The 26,837-nt window shown below is 42.4% G+C and overlaps 1 protein-coding gene across 2 annotated transcripts in view; it reads right to left on the bottom strand.

The window, feature by feature from the left end:
• LOC126335338 (KAT8 regulatory NSL complex subunit 1) overlaps positions 1 to 26,837 on the bottom strand; it is a 344,378-nt gene that overhangs the window by 256,620 nt on the left and 60,921 nt on the right. For both annotated transcript variants that reach the window (XM_049998554.1, XM_049998520.1), the window contains exon 2: positions 21,084 to 21,213. The gene's annotated coding sequence lies outside the window, so the exon portion shown is untranslated. The remainder of the gene's footprint in view (positions 1 to 21,083; positions 21,214 to 26,837) is intronic.

Raw genomic sequence — 26,837 nt, 5'->3', positions numbered from 1 at the left:
CACTTTCTATGCCTGAGGCATAGAAATTAATTACTTTCCTAGCTATTTCGTTTCCTCTTATGTCAGCTTCAATTTGATTTCATTCAGCAGTTGTGTTTCTCCAGATAATTTCTATAGTATTTCTCCCACTATAATGACACACTAAAACTAGTTTCCTGGTGCCCTTACATTTTTTTCCTGCCCGAACAGGACGAGGAAAGACACCACATTTTACCATGGTATGTCTTTTATTTTGAAATAGTTGTCTTTTTTTGCTTTGTTTATTTTCACAAACAAGATGGCTTTGTATCATAAGACATTTTTCTATGATCTCATAGCTAATGTTAATTATTGGAAAATTTCTGCAGTATACTGTTAGTACCAGTTGTGTTTAACACTGTGTTTTTTGCATTGTAGAAAATACAACAGGTTCCTAAATCACCAGTCTCCTCTGCAAATAACTCCCATGTACATTTAAATGATTGCCATTTGTTTATGTATATTTCCATTGTCTTTCAGATGGCATAAAATATTGGTTTATTAAAGGGGTCAGTGGAAGAAATTACTAATCCTCATTTTTTGTAGTGTTTTCAAATGCACCATATGCTGGTAACAAGTAGATGCATTTGTACTGCTAGAAAGAACCGTCTACAATATACACTATTTTGGTTTATTGAAATTGTGTGTTTTTATTTCTGTACTGCTAGAAAGAACCGTCTACAATATACACTATTTTGGTTTATTGAAATTGTGTGTTTTTATTTCACCAACATTTAATATGCAGTAATTCAAAATTTGCCTATATGAACACTACATAGAGAATTTGTGTATTATCATCCTCTCACAAGTGTGAGGTGAATTTGATTTTTATAAATATGCACTTGTTAATCAGTGGACCAATAATTTTAAAAGAAAGGACAGTAATTTAAATTTCTAATACTGCTGAATAGTTCATTATATGGAAATGTGTTGTAAACCTAGGCTGTTTGAAATAGCTGCTCTGTCACATAAATCACGTATTTTGTAAATGTATTTGCAAGATATATTAAAGCAAAACACAATATGGTATAAAAGATGTAGACATGCACTGGGGAAACTGATAGATTTGAAATATGAATTGTTGGAACGTCCACTCAATTTAGCAAGTTTGGCAGTTTCTGGCTTTTACACATTTAGAAATTCAAACACATCTTTTCAGTCACTGAAGAAGCTAGCAAGCTGTATGCAGGTCTTTTGCTGGCCTTCCAGACTCACTCCAGTAGAATGAAATAAACTTGCTTGATAGTGAGGAGGGGTGATATGCTGCCAGACAAAGACTTTTTTCTTTTGTTCTTGAATGATACTGTTGATTTTGTGAACATGCTTCCTGGTAAAATTACAATGATATCGTATATTTGTATGAAGATAGAAATGCATACAGGTACTGCTTGAACTCATAGCTCATGATATTCTGGACTACAGAGTTAGAAGAAAGTCACAAAGATTGACAATATTCCTGACATACACCCTTATTATCCTGAATTCTGGCCAACTACAGTAAGTGATGAGCGCATTGGGCAGCGCTGCATGATGGAATGACATGGAGCTTGTCATCTATAAAGTATCACTAGCAATACCTTTTCCTATAATCATTATCCAGTGAGGCCCCCAATATATTGTTTATGTGGTCAGAAGTGTTCCAGAAGTTTCTTTAGTCCCTTTGGTGTAACTTTGACTGGCTGTGATAACCTCAGTGCTGAAGAGAGATTACATGTAGTGGGCAAGATATGCGAAATAGTTCAGCAATGCTTTACCTTTTTAGTTATACATTATGAACATATTGATGACCTGAATACAAATTTAATAATTACAATGTAATAACTACTTCCAGATAAGCTGTAATGATTGAAAGAAAATTAACACTTTTTGTCCCTGGTCAGTGGCTTTAATTTTTTCAGAAGTTTGCCTAACAACTTTAAATATCATATGTTTCGAAACTGTGGAGTGTAATGAAATGTATAGTTTTCACAATTTATATCAAGTCATGATAAAAAAAGAACAATGAGGAATGACCTTTCTGATCAATCAGTCCTTTTTACAGATCATAAAAAGAACAATGGAAGTGACCAGTACCTCAACAAGACTGTATTAGAGATAAAAAATAAGCTCAATACACTTGCTTTAAACTCACCAGCAACTGCAGACTCACAAAATTGCTTTCACATACATAACCATTGGGCATCACTATTTAATGATTATTATATGCCAATACAATGTGTGTGGAGAATTACACACAAACATTATTTGCCCCCCCCCCCCCCCACACACACACACACAAACACACAGTGTGTAGCTAGAGTCAGCCCAAGCAAATGCTGCTCATCACGTCTTCCATGCAACATGACGGAAAGCGTTGGTTTGTTTCCTGTTACAAACTAAATTATTTTTAAAGAGGAATTTTACATGCTCATTCGATTGAGCAACCACATATTAGTCTAGCTCAATATTCATTTTACTGATATGAAGTAACAGGAACAGTACAACATAAAAAATACCTGTACTTGAGCAACGACTGAGTAGTGCTGCTGCATGGCAGTAGCAGTTGGGGTGCACTGTCACTTCTGGAGTACTGGTTATTCTTCATTTTTTTACTGTTCATTTTAATACATATTAATAAAAAATATATTGCACTAGACCAGGGCTTCCCAACGTGTGGTTCGCAGACCCCTTAGGAGTCCGCCGGCTCTTTCTAGGGGGTCCGCAGCAACCCTTCACCAAATAGTGTAAAATTATTGAATAAAAATGTGAAAATCAAATTCATCACATTTTTTTCGTGTGAAAAACATGTGTACTTTTACTTCAGGTCGCATTCCCAAGCAGCCTTTGCGGTTCCTAAGTGAGTACGCATACACAGTTTAGTGCCGGAGAATGCGGCTTCTTTGATAGACTGTTTCGCAACAATACGGGGGTCATTTGTGCGGAGGCTCACGAAGGCAGATGCGCTGATACCTTTTACGCATGTGCGGAGTGAGCTTTGTCGACCAATCACAGCGCTCGCTGGCACGTATGCGGGCCCAGGCATCATTAAATGTTAAACTTGCTTTGTCAGTGCACTACCTATTTCATAAGTCAATCTTTGAAAGTTGTTTTCATTCATATCTAAACCAAAGACTATTGATACTTTGGGGGGGGGGGGGGGGGGAGGCGGGGTGTCATTGGGAACATGGAACTTGCATTAAGAAGCTTTCAGTTCCCATGGGTTTCGCTCTGAAATTTAAAATTATTGTGCTCTTTACTGACTAGGGGTCCGCCATGGATTTTCGACTGAAGAAGGGGTCCACCAGCTGAAAAGGTTGGTATGCCCTGCACTAGACTAATTTGGGGCTGCTCTATGGAATGGACAATTAAAATTCTGCATTAAAAACTATTTTGTTTGTAACAGGAAACAAACCAACGCTTTCCGTTGACACTGGGTGTCGATGAGCAGTATTTGTTTGGGCTAACTCCAGCTACGCACTGCAAAATGGGGTAGTACAAGAAAACATGAGAAAGATGAAGTGTATTCCCAAAGTGGAGATTAATTACTAAAATAATCAATAGTCTTCAAAAAAGTTACAGAAATGGGCGATAAGCTGCACAACTTGCTCGTAGCTCATAAATGTAATTTGCCATGACTAAAAGAGACATAAATAGTGTGCTTTTCGGTCACAGTGACATGTTGCTCTGTGCTCAGTTTTATCTGACAGAGGACATACGTTTTCTTATGCTGGAAGTGGAATAAACGACAAAACATCCACTTTTTTTACATTGAACAAAATTTGTATGTTTCTCATCTGAAGCATGGACTACAGCATGGAACTTACCCCAGTCATCAGTCTTCCTCTAATGGAACCAATTTGCAACTGTCTACACTGAATCACTTAAATTTCATCTTACACCCTTCACTGTCCACAAAAAAGTGTTTCATTAATCGCCATCTGATAGTTGGTCATTCACCTTTAAATGCTGCTTTACAACAGCAACATCGTACTATGCCATGACTAGCTTTAAACTCCTGCATGCTTGAGCAAGAGAGAATGAATCAAGAAGTTGGAAGCAACTGCAGTGCCGCCATTCTTGGCTCGCAAAATTATAGTAGAAAGGAAGATGGTACAGCTCTGACATAATAGCAACACATTTATCTGTGACATACGCAACCCAAAACATTATCGTCGTACTCGCTGCATTTCTGATCTCTAGTCTGCAGCATTCTATATAGTTACAATGCCCTGTGGGTCATGTTGGTCAGCTACTCAAAAAAATTGTATAATCATAGACTGAAGAGCCGAAGAAGAAGAAACTGGTACACCAGCCTAATATCATATAGGGCCCCCGCAAGCACGCAGAAGTGCTGCAACAGGACGTGGCGTGGACTCTACTAATGTCTGAAGTAGTGTTGGAGGGAATTGACACCATGAATCCTGCTGAGCTGTCCAGAAATCCGTATGAGAGAGTGGAGATCTCTTCTGAGCAGCACGTTGCAAAGCATCCCAGATATGCTCAATAATGTTCATGCCTGGGAAGTTTGGTGGCCAGCAGAAGTGTTTAAACTCAGAAGAATGTTCTTGGATCCTCCTGTCCTGCTGGAATTACCCAAGTCCCTCAGAATGCATAATGGACATGAATGGATGCAGGTGATCAGACTTACATATGTGTCACCTGTCAAAGTCGTATCTAGATGTATCAGGGGTCCCATATCACTCCAACTGTACATGCCACACACCATTACAGAGCCTCCACCAGCTTGGACAGTCCCCTGCTGACATGCAGGGTCCATCGATTCATGAGGTTGCTTCCATACCAGTACATGTCCATCCGCTCAATACAATTTGAAATGAGACGCATCCGACCAGGCAATATGTTTCCAGTCATCAACAGTCCAATGTCAGTGCTGACAGGCCCAGGTGAGGTGTAAAGCATTGTGTTGCGCAGACATCAAGGGTACACAAGTGGGCCTTCGGCTCCGAAAGCCCATATCCATGATGTTTTGCTGAATGGTTCACACGCTAGCACTTTTTGATGGCCTAGTGTTGAAATCTGCAACAATTTGCAGAAGGGTTGTGCTTCTGTCATGCTGAATGATTCTGTTCTGTTGTCTTTGGTTCCATTCTTGCAGGATCTTTTTCCGGATACAGCGGTGCTAGAGATTTGTTGTTTTACTGGATTCCTGATATTCACAGTACACTCGTGACGTAGCCGTATGGGAAAATCTCAATTCCATTGCTACCTTGGAGATTTTGTGTCCCATCACTTGAGTGCCGACTATATAACCTGCCACTGTAGCAGCAGTAACTGGTCTAACAACACCGTCAAACACTTGTTGTCCTATATAGGCATTGTTGACTGCAGTGCCCTATTCTGCCTGTTTACATATCTCAGTATGGGAATATGCATGCCCAGCCCAGTTTCTTTAGTGCTTCAGTGTAGATGCTTCAGTTTCATGAACAATGGATTAGTACCACAAATCAGATTGACAAGTTAGTCTTCTACAGCAATATCAGCTGATGAGAAAACTGTAAACAGTGACACTAAATGTAATAAAAAGAAAAGTGATATTAAACTATATCCACACAATGCCTCTATCTGGGAACTTACACACCAGTTTGAGCTATTTGTTTCACATTTCAAATAAATCATTTCAACGATTATTCCTGAAACAGAGAAACACTGAAGGAAGGTTCGTAGTAATAATGTTAAAGTTACTTTGACTTTCGGTAAGTTATTTGTATTTAATTTTAAGAACAGTTATCTACACAACTTCAAATCAGAAAAGATAATATATGGACTTATATTCTTGAACTCAACAACTTTGGAAATGCCAGAGACCCATATTAGTTTGTTAAGGAACCCCACGAAACCATGCTTTTCTTTTCTTCAGATGTCGGGCACCTCAATAGTTGTGCTGCTGTTACCATAATCGTCCAAAATAATTTATTAATAATAAAATTCACATCAAGTAGCACACAAAAAGTGTATTTGTTATTTGGCACATTAAAAAAGGTTCTACTTTTTTTCACAGTGGTTAGTATTACCTTCTTTTATAGACTAGAGCTATCACATCACCAATACCAGCAGTTGACCACCACCACCACCACCACCACCACCACCATCATCATCATCATCATCATCATCATCTCCTCATCCTCCCCATATTTAGGATGTGGTCACAATTTTTAGCATGTTGCTAAAGCCTTCTGAATATTTGGAATATTAAAAGCTTTTTCAGTGTTCGTTTTGAATATATGATAAATAGCCATACTATGTTGTTGCTCAGTGATGCTCTACAGCTACTCTGCAAACCACTGTGAAGTCCCACTGTATCGGTTATTTGGACTTCCCGTTCCATTCACATTTGAAGAGAATGATTGTTTAAAAGCATCAGTGTGTGCTGTGATTATTCTAATCTTGTCCTCGTGATCACTATGTGAGAGGTACATAGTTGGTTGTATTATGTTTCTTAGAGTCATCACTTAAAGCTAGTTCTTGAAACGTTGTTAGTAACTTTCTCAGGATAGTTTCCATCTGCCAGTTCAGTTCTTTTATCATGTCAATGACACACTCCTGCAGGAAAAACAAACCTATGATCATTCCTGTTGCCCTTCTCTGCGTATGTTCCATATTCCCTGCCAGTCCTGTTTGGTACAGGTCCGATATACTAGGGAAACATTCTAGAACGTGCTGCACAAGTGATTTGAAAATAATTTCCTTTTTAGACTGTTTGTACATTTTCCTGGAATTCTACCAATAAACCAAAGTCTGCTACCTGGTTTATCCATGACTGAGCCCATATGATTGTTCCCTTCACGTCCCCAGTAAGTATCACATACAGGTATTTGTATCAGTTCACAGATTACAGCTGTGACTCACTATTACTATATTTGTAGGATATATTTTTTTGTTTTGTTTTGAGAACTGCACAATTTTAAATTTTTGAACATTTATGAAGCAAATTGCCAATCACTGCATCACTCTGAAATCTGATCACAGTCTGACTATATATTTGTACACCTTCATTCACGCTGTATTTCATTATAGATAGCTGCAGGTTACTATTAAAATTACCAACAGGATTGTAAATATACAACATGAACAGCAAGAAACCCAATACGCTTCCTTGGAGTACACCCAAAGTTGCTTCTACATTTGTAGATGGTTCCCTATCCATGAAAACGAACTGCGTCCTCCCTACCAAGAAATCCTCAATCCAGTCACATATTTCATCAGCTACCCCTATATGATCATAATTTTTATAATAAGTGTACGTGTGGTACTGAGGAAATCGAGAAACACTGCATCTACCTGACTGCCTTGATCCATGTCTTTGAGTATGTCGTTGAGTATGTTGTGTGATGTGAGAAAAGTGCACATTAGGTTTCACATGATCTGTGTTATTGAAGTCAATGCTGGTTGGCATGGAGAAGGTCATTTTGCCATAATATTATGTTTGAGCTCAGAATATGTTGTGAACATCTACAACAAATGCATGTCAAGGATACTGGACAGTAGTTTTTTGGATAACTTCTGCTACCCTTCTTGTAGACAGGTCTGGCCTGTGCTTTCTTCCAGTTTTTTGTTCACAGGATCTACAACAGATTATAGTTAACAGAGAGGCTAATTCAGCTGCAAATTGGGTATAGATTCTGATAAGGATTCCATCAAACTCTGGAAGTTTCAGCTGTTTCCCAATGCCAATAACACTAATATCTATTTCATCCATCTTTTCAATGGTACAAGATTTAAGCTGGGACAATACTCCTGGGTTTTCCTTTGTAAAGGAACATTTGAAAACAGATAAGCCTTTGGTGCCACTAACAGCGTTTGCCTATGATCAGAATTTCTTTGGGTTTTGTGATAGATCATTTGACAATATTCTGCTACGGTAGCCACTGAAGGCTTCGCATATTGCTCTCTTGACTGCCAAACGTGTTTCATTCAGCATCTCCTCTATCTATAGACCTAGGCTTTGTTTTATACCTACTACACAGTAGTCTCCGTTTCTTTACAGTGACTTTATACCATGGATGATCTCTCAAGTTATGAACTGTCCTACGGGGTACATATCTATCCAGTGCATGGTCAACCATTCTTTTAAGCTTGAGCCATAGTTCCTCTACGTGCTCCCATCATAAACTAAAGACTGAAGTTATTAACTGAGATATGAAACTACTGCTACTCTGTCTGGTTTGCTGAACATATAAATCTTTCTGCTTGTTTTGGTTGCCCTTTGAGTTTTGTTATTAATTGTTGCTATAACTGCCTCATTATCACTGATGTACCAGATGTCTTGTCATCCCCATCACTGACAAAATTGTAACTATCCCAATTGATTGTCAAAAGTCTCCTCCAGTGATTACAGTATCATTAGAGAACTTACAAGCAAGTGAAGCAAGGTTTTATGTAAAGTTTTCGGGTACATCAAGAGGAGAATCTGATTGTTAGTGGAAGGACCCTATCATAATTGTTTGCCCACTCTTGGTACTGAGTCTTGTCCAAACAATTTCACATGCAGCTTCAACTTCAATCTCCGTGGATTTGCGTTTCTCATCTACTGCAACAAATATACCGCCTCCCAAAACTTCCTGGCAGTTAAAACTATGTGCCAGACCGAGACTCGAACTTGGGACCTTTGCCTTTCACGGGCAAGTGCTCTACCAACTGAGATATCCAAGCACGATTCACGACCCCCCCTCACAGCTTCAATTCTGCCAGTAGCTCATCTCTTACCTTCCAAACTTCACAAAAGCTCTTCTGCGAAATTGCAAAACTAGCACTCCTGGAAAAAATGATATTCCAGAGACACGTATTAGCCACAGCCTGGGCATGTTTCCAAAATGAGTTTTCCACTCTGCAGTGGAGTGTACACTGATATGAAACTTCCTGGCAGATTAAAACTGTGTGCCAGGCCGAGACTTGAACTCGGGACATTTGCCTTTCGTGGGCAAGTGCTCTACCAACTGAGCTATCCAAAAACACGACTCACGACCCCCCCCCCCCCCCTACAGTTTCAATTCTGCAAGTACCTCATCTCCTACCTTCGAAACTTCAAAGAAGCTATTCTGTGAACACTGCAAAACTAGCACTCCGGGAAGAAAGGATATTTTTCCAGAATGAGATATTCATTCTGCAGTGGAGTGTGTGTTGATATAAAGTACTGGCAGAATTGTAGCTGTGAGGGCAGGTCGTGAGTCGTGCTTGGGTAGCTCAGTTAGTAGAGCTCTTGCCCATGAAAGGCAAAGGTCCCGAGTTCGAGTCTCGGTCTGGCACACAGTTTTAATCTGCCAGGAAGTTTTATATCAGCGCACACTCCACTTCACAGTGAAAATCTCATTCTGGATAGCACCTCCTGTTTCCCTATCCTTTCAGTATACAGTTAAATGTCCCCCAAAGATCTCGCTACTATCAACTTCACATTTTAACCAGCTTTCTGTGCCTAATATTACATGAGCCTCAAGTAAACACTTCAAACTGTAGCAGTTTGTTGTAAATGCCTCGGCAGTTAACCAATTGGAGTTTGATACTCTCATCAGAGGAAGGCATTTTCTGTATTTACCATAGCTATTGTTGTCTGTACTGGATGGAGTCACCAAACCTTTGTTCTCGGGCCTCTGAGTCTTTCAGGTTGCATCTACATTTTCAGGGATACACTGCCAATTTATGATGGGGGAAATTCTGCATATCACCTTCTTGTCCCCAAAAGCATAACATGAATATTTGTCAACAGTTATCATATGCACTTTTCATAAATTTGTAGGCTGCTCCTTTTCTGTTTTCCTACTTAGATACTTGATTCTATTCTTTACTGCAATACGATCAGCGACTTCTCTAATAACTTGATGATCAGGATATCACATCTCCAATTTTTATTCAAATAATCTTTAGAAGTGACATTCCATATGACTTCTTCTTGTCTGCAACCATCTATAAATTTCAATGCCCTTCTTTTGGAGTCCACACACATTACTGCCTGTTGTTGTTGTTGTTGTGGTCTTCAGTCTTGAGACTGGTTTGATGCAGCTCTCCGTGCTATTCTATCCTGTGCAAGCTGCTTCATCTCCCAGTACATACTGCAACCTACATCCTTCTGAATCTGCTTAGTGTATTCATCTCTTGTCTTCCTCTACGATTTTTACCCTCCACGCTGCCCTCCAATACTAAATTGGTGACCCCTTGATGCCTCAGAACATGTCCTACCAACCGATCCCTTCTTCTGGTCAAGTTGTGCCACAAACTTCTCTTCTCCCCAATCCTATTCAATACTTCCTCATTAGTTATGTGATCTACCCATCTAATCTTCAGCATTCTTCTGTAGCACCACATTTCGAAAGCTTCTATTCTCTTCTTGTCCAAACTATTTATCGTCTATGTTTCACTACACTCCATACAAATACTTTCAGAAAAGACTTCCTGACACTTAAATCTATACTCGATTTTAACAAATCCCTATTATTCAGAAACGCTTTCCTTGCCATTGCCAGCCAACATTTTATATCCTTTCTACTTCGACCATCATCGGTTATTTTGCTCCCCAAATAGCAAAACTCCTTTACTACTTTAAGTGTCTCATTTCCTAATCTAATTCCCCCAGCATCACCCGACTTAATTCTACTAAATTCCATTATCCTTGTTTTGTTTTTGTTGATGTTCATCTTATATACTCCTCTCAAGACACTGTCCATTCCATTCAACTGCTCTTCCAAGTCCTTTGCTGACAGAATTACAATGTCATCGGCGAACCTCAAAGTTTTTATTTCTTCTCCATGGATTTTAATACCTACTCCAAATTCTTCTTTTGTTTCCTTTACTGCTTGCTCAATATACAGATTGAATAGCATCAGGGAGAGGCTACAACCCTGTCTTACTCCCTTCCCAAGCACTGCTTCCCTTTCTTGTCCCTCGACTCTTATAACTGCCATCTTTACTGCCTATAAATCACCTTAAAGCATAACCTCGACAACTACACTATGAATTTCTGCAAATAAATCACCCACCAAACACAGGAAGCAATGTGCTGTGACACTGACACACAACATCCAGTTCAAAGAAATTACGCATGCATGCTTGGGCTTTTAGAAATGTTAAGCTCACATGAAAACAAGTCCTATTAAGGAAGGTTTCACACATCTTCATTCAGAAAGTCTCAAAATCCATTGCTGGACACAGGTATCTAGTTTTCTACAAAGCATACCTTTGTCCATTTCCTGTGATCACACAGTATTTACAATCCACTAGCATTAGGTATTTTATGAGCATGATAGGCCCAGCAACATTTCTGGGCTTAATGTTAACAAGTATCACAGTTAATTACATGCAAGAATTCCAAATATAAGAACCATGCTTAGTGTCGCAATCACAGGCTGTGGGGAGCAGACATAGTTGCTGTTTACACAGTATGAAACCTTTTTTTTTTTTTTTTTTTTTTTTTTTTTTTTTTTTTTTTTTTTCAATATTAGTTAGCAGAACCTACTTTATAACCTTCATGAATCAGTATATCCTTCATGAGTCAGTCAAGTTCGCCACTGATGCTTAACAGGCTATGCTTCACAAACACTTCACCAATGCTTGTCAATATCCACCATCCACTTTGGAACAACTCCTCTTGATGTGTCTGTCAACATTTGTGTCTGGCTTTAGGTACCTAGTTTTCCATCTGTTCAGCATCCAACTATGCAAACGGCATTTCCAAATCATCCAGGAAACACAAAGCCATTTGGTATCCACAGAAGGCAAGATACTTTCCACAGATAAGATAGAGTTATTGGAGCCAACTGAGCCCTTGTTGAGGGGGCCCAAAATTGTTTTGACTGTAATGAACTAAAAGAAAGACTATACTGTACTTACAAATAAAAATTTTAAACTTGCTTAGTGAACACAGCAAGGTACACCACTCTGAACTGATTGATCTAACCTAGTTTAATTTGTGGTTTCCCTGATTTATTTAAGATCTGCTACTTAATGAATTCATCATGTACAGTGTGAAGATACGTGGGATCCTGATACTGAAGCAGATGACTTATTTGCACTATGAAATTCTTTATCTACTTGAACTTCCTGAGAGGATTTCAAACCAAGCTGTATATACACCCAGAAGAAAACCAAATCCAGAATACCCAGGGCTCCCTTTTCTATGTGTAGTATCAAGGGAACATGATTGCTATTCAGGTGGGTACCAGCACATGTCAGTATTCTAGGTCACAAATTGATTGATAAGGCAGCTAAGTAGGTGAACATAATACCAACAGGCAGTGTCTTTACAGCTGAGACAAAAGGTCATTAGTCACTGAAAGGATGGGTGACAAGAAATGAGATACAACAAGCTGCCATCAATCCAGCTGTGGCTTAGCTCCTTGTACTAAGTAAGATGATTCAGTGTGCTACATGCCTCTTTGGATTATACATTGCTCTTTGATAAGTGGATTCCTACTCTGAGAGAGCCATATCATATAACGGAATCCTATACAAAAAATTGCTGTTTTGTTTGCAACATAACATGACCTTTCCGAAAGGCAGGAAGTCTGCTCACAGAAAGAAAGGATATAAGACAGATAGGGAACATGGAAAATGTAGCTGTTGGAAATCGAAGGCAACACAAATGCAAGTAGGTGTGGCACTATGACCATGATCATAGGTGGTTTTGCTGGTGTGTAGCTCACTGCAGTAAAATATCAATTAAAATAATCAATTTTTGAAAATATAATATAATTGGATAGATGATAAAACCTAATATAATTGGATTGATAATAAAACTTCTATTTACCCAGCAGTAGCAAGAGAAATTGAATAATATTAAGCCAGTTTTCAGAGCAGTGGATCATTCTTCTGGCAGAAGGGCTGAAGGGAAAGAAAAAGGGACAAAGAAAAAGGACTGATGAGGTTTAGGAAATGGGAAGCATTATGGAAATGTAACCTAGAATCCCGGTTCAGGGGCAACTCATCAGATGGGATGACAAGGAAAGACTGATTGCACCAGAAGAGATTTGAAAAGCTGAGAGCTTATAGTTGGAACATAGGGTAGTAATCAAGAAACAGATTATTGATTAAACAACAGGCAACAGTTAATAAGATTGGAAAGGTAAGTGGATTATACATGGTAGAAGGAGGTACGAGGGGGCAGGGAAAAAGAGACGAATCAGAATATCACAGATATAGAAAACTACAAGGGAGCGAAGAAAGAAACAGTTACTGAAAAGAAATGCTGAGACTGAAGAAATTAATGTACATTTAGGCTAGATAAGTGTCAACAACAACCAAGAACATGTAACATCAGATCCCACATACATAGTTCTGAAAAATTGGTGCAAGGATCCAGACACCATGTGTGGCGAAAGAAGCACTTAGGTTGCGACTGTCACACTGTAGAGCATGCTCTGCAACAGCATATTGTGTGTTGCCATTATACACCCACTTTCTATCCCTATTCATCCTAACTAATAACTTGATGGTAGTCATAGCCCTGTAGCAGATCAAACAGTGTTTACATAACGGCTGGTACACAACATGTCACTCCACAGATGGCTCTCCCTTTGATAATATATATTCTGTCAATTTCTACTTTACCAGACTTCTCTCACTGGCTCCAAAAGCTTGCATGTTTCTGTTTATATGTGCTTTCTCTTGCTGCCACTAGGTGAGCAGATGCTTTATCTATCCAATTACATCACTTCATTAACAGACTTATTCAGTAATTATAATGAGTACTGTAGCACTGTTGGTCATGCACATCTTTCCCACTGAAGAAGTATTAGAGTGCCACACATTTCAGAACATATCCTTGGTGATGAAAGGATACTGGGGAAATAGTAACTCTTGACAGGACTACTTCTAATACTCTAATACTGTAACACACTGAAATTATATATGTTTTTCTTTGTACTGAATTTCTTCATTGTTTTATCCTCACTCTAACTTGCAGGGTTCTTCAGTGAAATATTTACCATTTCCCAAAGATTATGTTTTTTTTCTTCCTTGTATTCCCTCTACCACTGCTTATCAATTTCCTCCAGTGTGACAGTTCTTTGCCCTTACCCCCCCCCCCCCCCCCCCTGCAGGTTTGGGGGTAAGAATAGGCCCATGGTATTCCAGCCTGTCGTAAGAGGCGACTAAAAGGAGTCTCAAATGTTTTGGCCTTATGTGATGGTCCCCTCTCGGGTTTGACCTCCATCTTTCTAAATTGTTCCGAAGAGCCAATTGGGGAAGGGCGCCTTACATGGTGCACTGTATCTGTCATGCATTGAGACCTTTAGCCGCTGGCTTTCTCGTTGTTGCAATGGCGTCCCGCTCGTTTTCCATCTCTTGGGCGAGGATACGTACCTGGATGCGATTACCATGCTGCACTGTGCAGTGTTGCTTTTAGCTGTGATGATGACCTTATACTTTTTTGCACCTAAGATCCAGCACAGTAGCCAGTCCGTTGTGGTGGGGCCGCCATGTACCCTGTTGGTTGTAGCCCCCTGACAACACAGGGATCGCTCTACTGATGCCTGCGCCATTTACTCCACATGTATGCCAAGGAGTAGATGCCCATCTCCCTGGGGCATCAGGACTCCCGACAATGGCCATCCTGCCAGGTGGCCCTTGCTGTGGTTGGATGGCGCCCATGGGGAGGGCCCTTGGTCGGAGTAGGTGGCATCAGGGTGGATGACACGCAATGAAGCGTGTCACATCATCTCTCGCTGGTGGCCAGCCACCAGCAGTCTCTAAGCGTTCGAGGGCTCATTTTAAAGCTAACGTTTATGACCCCAAATCGTTCCCATCCCTGACTACACCATGGGAGAAACGAAAGGCAATGAATGACAGTGACTTGTATTCGCCCAGGTATCTCCTCTGTACCAGAGCTGATGGGGAATCCTTTGTACCCGTGAAGCCTCAGTTCTTTGTAGAGCATTTGGAGGACAAGTGTGGAGAGGTGGAGGGCTTGTCCAAAATGCACTCTGGGTCAGTTTTGATAAAAACGGCATCCTTCACCCAGTCACGCAGGTTACTTGCTTGTGACAAGTTGGGGGATGTTAACGTTACCATCACACCACATAAGAGTTTAAATATGGTCTGGGGTGTTATTTTCCATATGGACCTACTTTTGCAGTCTGATGACTAGCTCCGCACCAACTTAGAGCGTAGAGGTGTCCATTTCGTCCGGCGCGTTAATCGGGGTCTGAAGGAAAATCAGATTGCTATCAGTGCCTTCATCTTGGAATTTGAGGGTGATACATTACCAGGGAAGGTCAAGGTGATGGTGTACCGTTGTGACATCAAGCCCTATATCCCTCCCCCGACGCGGTGCTTTAAGTGCTGGAAGTTCAGCCATATGTTCTCGCTGTACTTCCGGCCTAACATGTTGAGATTGCGGACGCCCATCTCATCTCGATACTCCATGTGCTCCGCCTCCCATCTGTTTCAACTGTGGAGAGCCTCATTCACCTTGCTCGCTAGACTGCAGGATCTTACAGTAAGAATGCAAAATCATGGAATATAAGACCCTGGACTGACTGACTTACACTGAGGCTAAGCGGAAATTTGAACGGCTACATCCCGTGCGCATGATGTCATCTTATGCCTCCACTGTCACTCCTGCTCCTTTAGCTGCACCACAGACAGTCAGCTCTCAGAGTCAGAGGACCTCACCTGCCCCCTTGACGATGGAAGCCCCTTCTCTTGCTGTTGTTCCCACACCATCTACCTCGGGAGCAGCACCCACTAAACCACCGGGGACACCAGTCCCCACTTCTAAGCCGGAGAAGCGAAAGTCTTCTTTGGCTTCTCTCGCTCGGAAATGATCCCTTGGGTCACTCCCTTCCCAGGTTCCTACCAGCGGCACAGCAGACACCAACCAGTGGCTGAAAAAGCCACAGGTCGCTGGTCATCGATCTTTGCGATCATCTTCGGTTCCGGAGACTGGCTCCAATAAGCCCTCTCAACAATTGCAACCGAAGGAACAGTGAGAGAAAACGACATTGAAGCCCCGTAAGACCAAGGCACCTGCGGTGGCTCCTACTCCACCGCTATCTACGAGCTGTGTGTCTGAGGACGAGGTGGAAATTCTTGAGTCCACTGAGGACCTTGGTCTCGCTGGTCCCTCAGACGCAATGGATAGCACTTGCACGGGTGCTCCATCGGAGGCAGCAGGTGACCCGGCGGCGTAATCTGCCTTCCCAGTCCCGTCATGCCTTTCTCAGCCATGGACAACACCATCCTCCAGTGGAACTTCAGCACTTTCTTCCATCATCTACCTGAGCTCCGACAAATTATCAGCCTTCACCCTTTCTTCTGCATTGCTCTTCAGGAAACTTGGTTTCCAGCAATGCGAACCCCCGCCCTCCGTGGCTAACGGGGTTATTATAAGAACCGGGCAGCTTATGAAAGGGTGTCTGGTGGCGTCTGCACATATATCCTTAACTCTCTTCACAGCGAGTCTGTCCCTCTACAGACAGCTTTAGAGGCCCTTCGCTGTTCGGGTGTGGACGCCACAGGCTGTTACCGTCTGCAGTCTTTACCTTCCACCGGATGGTGATGTCGCACAGCATGACCTGGCTGCACTGCTGGCCCAATTGCCGTCACCTTTCTTGTTACTTGGTGACTTCAACGCCCATAACCCTCTGTGGGGTGGGTCAGTGGCAAAGGGTCGAGGCGCCACCATTGAGCATTTATTGGCACAGCTTGATCTTTCCATCTTAAATGATGGTGCAGTCACTCACTTCAGCATGGCGCATGGCACGTACTCTGCCATCAACCCTTCGATCTGCAGCCCTAGCCTCTTACCTTCCATCCAATGGACAGTGCATGACGACCTGTGTGGTAGTGACCACTTTCCGTTCTTTCTGTCACTGCCACAGCGTCACTCGTCTGGGTGTCCTAGCAAAAAAAAAAAAAAAAAAAAAAAAAAAAAAAAAAAAAAAAAAAAAAAAAAAAAAAAGGCTCTGAACATTATGGGACTTAACATCTATGGTCATCAGTGGCGCCCTAGCAGTTGGGCTATGAATAAGGCTGACTGGGACTTGTTCTCCTCCATTGCCGCTATTGAGCCTCTCTCTAATGCCGCCATTGATGCGGTGGTTCACTCCGTTACCACCGTAATCGTTACTGCCGCAGAATCTTCCATTCTCCGTTCTTCTGGGTGCCCTCGGAGAAGGACTGTGACTTGGTGGTCGCCTGAGATCGCTGAGGCAATTAAAGATCGCCGGCGGGCGCTACAGCGTCACAAGCAACATCCCTGCCTTAAACAGCTCATTACCTTCAAACGGCTACGTGTGCGGGCCCGCCGCCTTATCCGCCAAAGCAAGCAGGAGTGCTGGGAGCGGTATGTGTCCACCATTGGCCTCCATGTCTCTCCAGCGCAGGTCTGGGCCAAGATCCGCCGCCTCTATGGCTATCGGACCCCTGTCAGTGTCCCTGTGCTCTCACTGAATGGAGCAGTTTGTACAGACTCCGACGTACTTGCCAACTGCTTGGCAGAGCATTTTGCTCCGAGTTCCACTTCTCCCAATTACCCACTGGCCTTCCGCTCCATTAAAGAGCAATTGGAACGTCAGAGCCTTTCTTTTCACACCCACCATCCAGAATCGTACAATGTTCCATTCAGTGAGTGGGAATTTCGCAGTGCCCTAGCCGCTTGCCCTGATACCGCTCCTGGGCCAGATGGCATCCACTGTCAGATGCTGAAACACCTTTCAGTGGACTGCCAGTGACGGCTCCTTGACCTTTACAACCGTCTCTGGGTCGAGGGTGAGTCTCCATCGCAATGGCGCGGAAAAGTGTTGTTATCCCCATTCTGAAACCTGGTAAGATCCCTTCGGAGGTGGACAGCTACCGTCCCATTAGCCTCACCAACGTTCTTTGCAAGTTGCTTGAACGGATGGTGAGCCGGCACTTGAATTGGGTACTGGAGTCTCGGGGCCTTCTAGCTCCATCTCAGGGTGGGTTCCGTAAAGGTCGCTCCGCCGCAGACAATCTGGTGAGCCTGGAGTTGGCCATCCGTACTGCCTTTGCCCGCCGTCAGCACCTGGTCGCTGTCTTTTTCGACATGCGGAAGGCGTTCGATACGACATGGCGTCATCACATCCTTTCTACACTTCATGGATGGGGTCTTCGGGGCACTCTGCCAATCTTCATCCGAAATTTTCTGTCGTATCGTACCTTCCGCGTGCCAGCCGAGACCTCCCATAGTTCCTCCCGAGTTCAAGAGAACGGTGTGCCACAGGGATCTGTTTTAAGTGTCTGCCTGTTTTTAATAGCCATTAACGGGCTTGCTGCGGTTGTGGGAACGTCTGTCTCAGCATCCTTGTATGCTGATGACTTCTGCCTTTACTACAGCTCTATTGGCTTTGCAGCTGCTGAACGTCGGCTACAGGGCGCTATCCATAAGGCGCAGTCTTGGGCTGTCGCTCATGGGTTCCAGTTTTTGGCAGCCAAGACCTATGTTATGCATTTCTGCCGGCGACGCACTGTCCACCCAGAGCCGGGGCTTTATCTTGACGGTGAACTCCTTGCAGTGGTGGAGTCACATAGGTTTTTGGGGTTGGTTTTTGATGCTCGGTTGACTTGGCTGCCTCATATTCTGCAGCTTAAACGGATGTGTTGGCGGCATCAAAATGCTCTGCAATGCTTGAGCCACACCCACTGGGGCGCCAACCGATCTACCCTGTTACGGCTCTACCAGGCGTTAATCCAGTCCCATCTGGATTATGGGAGCCTGGCTTATGGCTCAGCATCCCCATCTGCTTTGCGGGTGCTGGACCCAATACTACACAGCAGGATATGACTTGCCACTGGTGCCTTCCGGACCAGTGGAGGCTGGTGGACAGCGTACTTGTGGAGGCTGGTGTCCCTCCACTGCCATTGAGGCGCCAACAATTACTGGCCACTTATGCTGCCCACGTTTTTAGCTTGCCCAACTATCATCTCCTGTTCCCGCAATCGGTCGTCCATCTGCCAGAACGTCGGCCCCGGTCAGGTTGTACGATCGCGGTCCGCATCAAAGGACTTCTCTCTGGACTTAGGGTTTTCACTGTTCCACCTCCTTTCCAGGCCACTTCGCGTACACCCCCACAGTGTGTTCCTCGCCCTTGCCTTCGGCTCGACTTGGCACAGGGCCCGAAAGACTCAGTCCCTCCAGAGGCCTTCCGCCGCCACTTTTATTCCATCTTGGCCACATATCAGGGCTCTGACATTGTTTACACTGACAGTTCGATGGTTGTTAATCGTGTTGGTTATGCGCTAACTCTGGATGGCTGGATGGCTGTAGCGTTAGCTGGTCGCCATCTTTCGTTCCCTAGAGTATATCCGCTCCTGCTCAGGTGAGTCCTTCGTGATCTGTAGCAATTCCCTGAGCGCGTCGACCAGTGTTTCCCTCGTTCTCGCCTGGTGATGGCTATCCAGGAGTCCCTGCATACTCTTGCCCGTTGCGACCGCTCTATGGTCTTTGTGTGGACCCCTGGCCATATTGGGATACCTGGCAATGAACATGTTGACCGCCTGGCGAAAGAGGCCACCAGTAAACCTTCTCTGGAGATTGGTCTCCCGGATACTGATTTGCGGAGTTCTGTCGCTTTGGGACGATGAATGGCGCAATGTGCCCATGCCAAAGAAACTCCATCCAATCAAGGCGACGACGACTGTGTGGCGGTCGTCCATGCGGCCCTCCTGCCAGGAGTCTGTTGTCCTCTGCCGGCTGCGCATTGAGCACACTCGGCTGACGCACGGCCACTTATTGCGTCGTGAGGACCCATCTCTATGTCGCTGTGCTCCGTTTTATCTGTGGTCCACATTTTATTGGAGTGTCCGCTTTTAGCTGTGCTCAGGCAGACGTTCGCACTGCCTGACACGCTCCCTGCCCTTTTAACAGATGACCCTGCTATGGCTGGCTTAGTTTTGCGTTTTATTCGGGCAGGGGGTTTTATCATTTAATCTGAGTGTTTATGTTTTATTTTATTGTTTTGTGTTGATTCTGGCCTTTGGCCTCCGGTTTTAAACTCAGTTTTTAATGTGTTCTCGGTGGTTGGCTTTTCCTTTTTTTGTTCCTACGGTCGGCCAACCACTGTCACACTCTGTGTGATTTTATTTCGTTTTGTCTGGTCGTTGTCTACATTTCTTTTGCTCTGTGTTGTCTGTCTCCTATTCTGTTGAATGTTTTTCATTCTCTGTGGGTATTTTTAGTATTAGGAAAAAGGGACCGATGACCATCGTAGTCTGGTCCCTTGAATCCCCCAAACCAACCAACCAACCTTTGCCCTTACTCAGCGTTACCCAACCAACACAACCACGCTTACCAGTTTTTAAGTTTACAAGTTCTTCAGTTTACACTGCATGTAACCTTAAATCTTATGGATAAGGTATTCTACTTTTATAACCCTTTTCATCATATATCAAGTTCCTATCCTTCCCTTGTGGCTTGTTTCCATTACAATGGAGATCATCACAAACATAAAGATTATATTTGCCAAAGTATGTAATGAAATACAGACAACTATTATATTGAACAATCCAATACATCACACACAGCTGTAATTTTTGTTCTGCAGTTCCCTTCCCTTTATTTTATTATGTGAGTGATGAAGATATTGAATTATTATTCCAGAAGCTTTTTACAATTGTTTTACAGCACTTGGCAAATGCTACTATGGTTCCTTTTAATGTCATTGCACAAATGAGCTAGCATAATGTATTTATTGTTACTGAAATTGAGAGTTCTCTCTCTCTCTCTCTCTCTCTCTCTCTCTCTCTCTCTCTCTCTCTCTCTCTCTCTCCCTCTCCCTCTCTCTCTCTCTCTGTGTGTGTGTGTGTGTGTGTGTGTGTGTGTGCGTGTTTCTCACACGGTAGTTGCCAATGAATAATACACACATTTATAATATTCTAAAAAAGCCCATGCCTTACATTTTTGCAAGGTATTTAATTTAGATGATTTCCTGTAAAAGTAAACTACATTATAATTTTTTGTTGAAGACACACACATTAAATATGTGAACGAGTTGCAGAAAAATGTGTTAGCTCCTGATACAATTAAATGAAAAATGCTACTGCACTAATATGCAAAACTGCATGATGTGTTCACTTAAAAAGCAGAAAACCTGATGTAACTTATTTGAATTAAGATGTACCTGTAACAGTTTCACGGTGGATACACATTCCATAGTGATAAGTATTTGTCAAAACACTGAATGCAACAGGTACTCCAGATTGCAGCTTCCAGCTGACATTGCTGTGCCATCCTTGTCAGCAAACACTGCCCTACAAATCGGAAAACAGGACAAAAATCATTAAACACATAATGAAAATTTCAAAATGTAGAATGACAACTGTAGACACCACAAATAATCACATGTTGAGAACCAGAGTATTAGTAAGACTCATTTTTAAAATATATTAGTCATGAAAAGTTGACTACCAGGAATCTTACATTCTTAGTTGACAACAGAAAAACTATAGAGATGCATATAAAATACAGATTTCTGAAATGAGCAACAGGAGGGTAGTAAGAGGTTACTTTGTGGAGTACAGGAATATGTATCTAAAGGATAACAAAAATTATAAATGTAAAGAACAGCCAATTTGTGCATGAATAGTACTAAAAAGTAATTGTGGGTGATACGGGGGAGGGGTGGTGGTGGTGGTGGTGGTGGTGGTGGTTGTTCAAGGTCATCTGCCCTTAAACACAAGAATGGTGCATCCAAAAGTAAAGAAATCCACCAAGAACATGATCTGATCTAGTCGAGAGCTTCATAACAAACTGAGAAGGCTAAAAATATAATGGACATCTTTTGAAACATCAGTAAAAAAAAAAGTGAGATGAAGGAAATAGGGCAACCAGTTGGTAAATGTCCCCAGGGTTTTGCATGCAACAGGAAATGTCCCACTAATAGCTGTCCCATCCCTGATCCACTACAGTCGAGAGCACCCATTATTCAACAGTGTGTGAATCATATAATAGAAAACTGGGTGCAGCTGAATAAAAAAAACTATTAAAGGAGAGATGAAAGAATAGCTAGGTTGAGCAGGTGGGGTCAGGGATACCTTAGACCCCGTGTACAGAGGGAAACACCCCACCCAAACACCCTGCTCCAGAAGTAGATTAAAACCTTATAATTGACAACAAAAACCACTTTCACAGACAAAACTGAGAACCAGTTCAACCATCTGTGAATCGTCTGCCAATATTAGAGGCAATGAGTCTGGAAGTCCATACTAAGCACAAGGGGTCAACAGGAGGGAGGCATTCCACCCATGTATGAGCTGCTGTCTGTAAGGCTCCATAACCATAATGTGGAGGTGGCTCTTTACACAAAATAAAACTTAGGGTTGACCTGGTATCACTGATGTGGAGTTGACGTAGGACCGTGGAATCCTCCCGGGAGGAGTAAAACGGAGAGCACCATGCTACAGTAGTCTTCTTGATTGTGCAGAGTTTATTAGGTGGGGCGGTAGCCCACCAGATGTTGATCTATATCTGAGTGAGCAGAGATATTATGTGAACCCGCAAAACTGCACCTTGGATCGGCAAAGCGACTGAGGAGCAAGTACGTTTTCCTCTAGCCAAACAATCAGCCAGTTTGTTCCCTTGGGACCCAGAGAAAGACCTAGCACCTCTGCCGCAAACATGCTACTTGTTCCCGCAGCAAATGGTGTTCCATAATGGCAGGAGGTGTAAAAACATAACCCATCTGATCCATAGTTTCAGAGTTGTCTGTGTAAAAGGTGGTACCACCGTGCAACTCATGATGAATGGCAACTGCATACACCAGTTGGAGGTACTGTCAAATCTGAATAGGGATGATTCCCATTTTGGCAAGGGGACACACTATGGGACTTGCCCGGAAGGCACTAGTGACCAGATGCATGCAAGATGATGGACTAGGTATAACAGTTTTGAAGTTGAAGGAGCTGCTGAGTCATAAACCTGGCAAAAATAGTCTAGTTGGAATGAAACCAGACCTCGGTAAACATGGATAGAGTAGCATGATCTGCACCGCAAGGCGTGTAGGTAAGCAAGCAAACAGTGGTAAGCTTCCACATGCATTTATCTTCAGCTGACAAATATGGGGTAGCCCAGTCAGCTTTTTATCGAAAAGGAGGCACAAGAAACATGACTACACTACACCATCCAGGTGCTGGGTATGTAAGTAGAGACCTGGGTCAGGAAAGACCATGGAATGATAACAGAAATACATGATCCACATTTTTGGAGGAGAGAACTGAAAGTCATGGGAAAGAGCCCATGCGGAGGCCCACTGGGTGGCACCTTGCAGCTGGCATTCAGCAGAAGCTACCGAGTGGGTGCTGTAGCAAATGCAAAAATCATTGACATAAATGATATGCCCTCTAGTTTTACGGGTAACTCTTAAAATATTTCTGGATTGCTGATGACACTAGCGTGGTAGTAAAGGATGTTGTGTGCAACACTGACCCAGTTTCAAATAGTGCAGTTCATGACCTAAGTTCATGGCTTTTAGAAAATAAACTAACGTTAAATCACAGTCAGACTCAGGTTTTACAGTTTCTAACACACAATTCAACAAAAACTGACATTTTAATTTCACAGAATGGGCATGTGATTAGTGAAACTGAACAGTTCAAATGTCTAGGTTTTCTGATAGATAGTAAACTGCTGTGGAAAGCCCACGTTCAGGATCTTGTACAAAGACTTAATGTTGCCATTTTTGCTATTCAAACGGTATCTCGAGGGAGTGATCGTTCGACTCAAAAATTAGTCTACTTTGCTTATTTTCATTCTCTTATGCCATATGACGATATATTTTGGGGTAACTCTTCCCATTCTAAAAGGATATTTTTGGCTCCGAAACGAGCAGTTCGAGCAATAAGTGGTGTAAATTCACCAACCTCTTGTTGACCCCTGTTCACGAGTCTAGGTATTTTTACATTGGCCTTACTGTCATTTCTTGTTAACAATATTAGCTTATTCCCGAGAATAAGTAGCTTTTACTCAGTTAATACCTGGCAGAAATCAAACCTGCATATGGGTCAAACTTCCTTAACTCTTGTGCAGAAAGGTGTGCAGTATACTGCTGCATCCATTTTCAATAATCTACCACTCAAATTCAAAAATCTTAGAAGTAATCCATGCACTTTCAAATTGAAACTGAAGAGTTTCCTCATAGGTCACTCCTTCAATTGTCAAGAAGTTCCTTGTAAAATTAAGCTGATTCTTGTTGTATTGTTGATTGTGTTTACTTAAACTTATGGACTGACTTTTTTCGGGTTCATAAACATTTTATTTTTATCTGTTATTACTTGTATGTTGTAATTTCATGTACTGACGTGTTCCATGACCTTGGAGATTTGCTCCTCAATTTAGTCCTACGGAACTTTATGTGTAAATAAAATAAAATGTGGTCAACACAACACACATAAGTGGTCCACCTGAAGGTAGATAAGTGTTGCAAATTGTAATTGCCGAGATCACTTGCATCTGCACCGTTATTGCTCCAGTGTGGTATGAAGAGGAATCTATTCACTGATGACATCTGTGTGAACCGATGTACAGACACCCCCAGATACCCTCTCGAGGTAGCATGGTTCCAACAGGTTGTACAATAAACATGGAGTGTTGGAGAATGGTCATTGGTGAAGTGTGTTTCTTGGAGAGCAGTGCAAACTGTGGGAAAGAATTTGGAGGGAGGAAATTCCCTTCAAACGCTAAGACAAAGGCACCTGTATCCATATGGTTATCCTTGGACCCTTTAGTACATGTCTGATAAAATATATGCTTCATTGCTGGAGATTAGTCTACAGCTCATCTCCTGTTTGGAGCATAAGATCTCCGTGGAAGATGATTCCTTGGACCATGTTCACCAAAGTTTTACGCTCAGCAATGGGTACTGGTATGTCACCTAGATGAACATTTGCCTGAAGGTATGTAAACTGCTCAGCAGAGGATGCTTTAATTAATAATGAAGCATTCCACATTTTCCCCAGACACTCAACTTCGCCAAATTTGTCTTCAATGTTTTAGTAAAAAAAAATAATGGTTTTGTTACTGTAAAAGTATCCTCTTCAGTTGAGTATGTAACAAATATTGTGTGAAGTTTTTCGCTCCCAGATTTCTGGCTTGACCCTCTTCCCATAGCATTGCCAAGAAGGAAACATCGTGGTATTATATCTGTCTGCATTGTAATAAGCTTTTCCATCTGAAGAGACTTGTTGGGGCCTAGCAGAAGAAAGTTTGAGTTGCTTCATGGTATTCCTATGAGCAACTAAAAATGGAACGTTCACTCAGAGCCCCACTTCTCTGATTAAGCTTTATACAACTGCGGTGCAGGAGGTTGCCCAGAGGTTACCAGCTAATAATAAAGACTGTTCCAACTCAACAGCCATGCATCTCAGTGGTGAGCTTAATACCTTGAGATTGAGGGGTTTTCTAATAGAGGATTTTTTTCTATCTATGCAATCTGCGCGACTGATCAAGATCCCCATTCGCTGCAATACACAATGTACTACCACTTTGCCACTTATATTTACAAAAGACTGGTGATGCCTTCCAGTCCATAGCTCTGGAAACCTGAGTGTCCAAAACTGAAAACGAAATTCAAGCAGGGTCAGCATCATGAAGACCATCCTATGGAAAGTCAGAATGGAAAAATAATAGTAGAAGGATGAACTTGCAGCACAGGAAAGGAAGTAGTGCTGTAAGGAGTGGGGGCCCAATAAGGACGTACTCACAAAAGCGACATGAGTCGCATTGGGGGTAAAAAGTAATTGTTGAACAATTCATTGCTAAAAGGTTAACTGCTGGACTGCACTGGGCACATTTAAGGGTATGAAACAGGACTTAGCATCATAGGAAAGAACACAGATGAAGGAAGGGATGAAAATTAGGGTTTAACATTGTGTCCACAAGATTATATGAGGTGGAACACAAGCTTGCATTAGTGAAGTATGGGGAAGGAATTCAGCTAAGTCTTCTTCAAAGGAACCATCCTGGCACTTGCTGTAAGCCACAGAGGAAAACTATGGAGAACTTTAACCCAGGTGCCCAGATGGGGACTCGAACTGCTGTCCTCCCAAATGCAAATTTTGTTTAACCTCTGCATGACATCACCAGTGTTGTTGTTGTGGTCCTCAGTCTCGAGACTGGTTGATGCAGCTCTCCATGCTACTCTATCCTGTGCAAGATTCTTCACCTCCCAGTACCTACTGCAACCTATATCCTTCTGAATCTGCTTAGTGTAGTCATCTCTTGGTCTCCCTCTACGATTTTTACCCTCCACGCTGCCCTCCAATATGAAATTGGTGATCCCTTGATGCCTCAGAACATGTCCTACCAACTGATCCCTTCTTCTGGTCAAGTTGTGCCACAAACTTCTCTTCTCCCCAATCTGATTCAATACTTCCTCATTAGTTATGTGATCTACCCATCTAATCTTCAGCATTCTTCTGTAGCACCACATTTCGAAAGCTTCTATTCTCTTCTTGTCCAAACTATTTATCGTCCATGTTTCACTTCCATACATGGCTACACTCCATACAAATACTTTCAGAAATGACTTCCTGACACTTAAATCTATACTCTATGTTAACAAACTTCTCTTCTTCAGAAACGCTTTCCTTGCCATTGCCAGTCTACATTTCATATCCTCTCTACTTCGACCATCATCAGTTATTTTGCTCCCCAAATAGCAAAACTCCTTTACTACTTTAAGTGTCTCACTTTCTAATCTAATTCCCTCAGCATCACCCGACTTAATTCGACTACATTCCATTATCCTCATTTTGCTTTTGTTTATGGTCATCTTTCATCCTTTCAAGACACTATCCATTCCGTTCAACTGCTCTTCCAAGTCCTTTGCTGTCTCTGACAGAATTACGATGTCATCGGCGAACCTCAAAGTTTTTATTTC

The sequence above is a fragment of the Schistocerca gregaria genome, chromosome 1 (assembly GCF_023897955.1).
Source record: "Schistocerca gregaria isolate iqSchGreg1 chromosome 1, iqSchGreg1.2, whole genome shotgun sequence".
Taxonomy (NCBI): domain Eukaryota; kingdom Metazoa; phylum Arthropoda; class Insecta; order Orthoptera; family Acrididae; genus Schistocerca; species Schistocerca gregaria.
The sequence above is the reverse complement of the archived record's forward strand: the minus strand, read 5'-3'. Positions and strand labels throughout refer to the sequence as shown.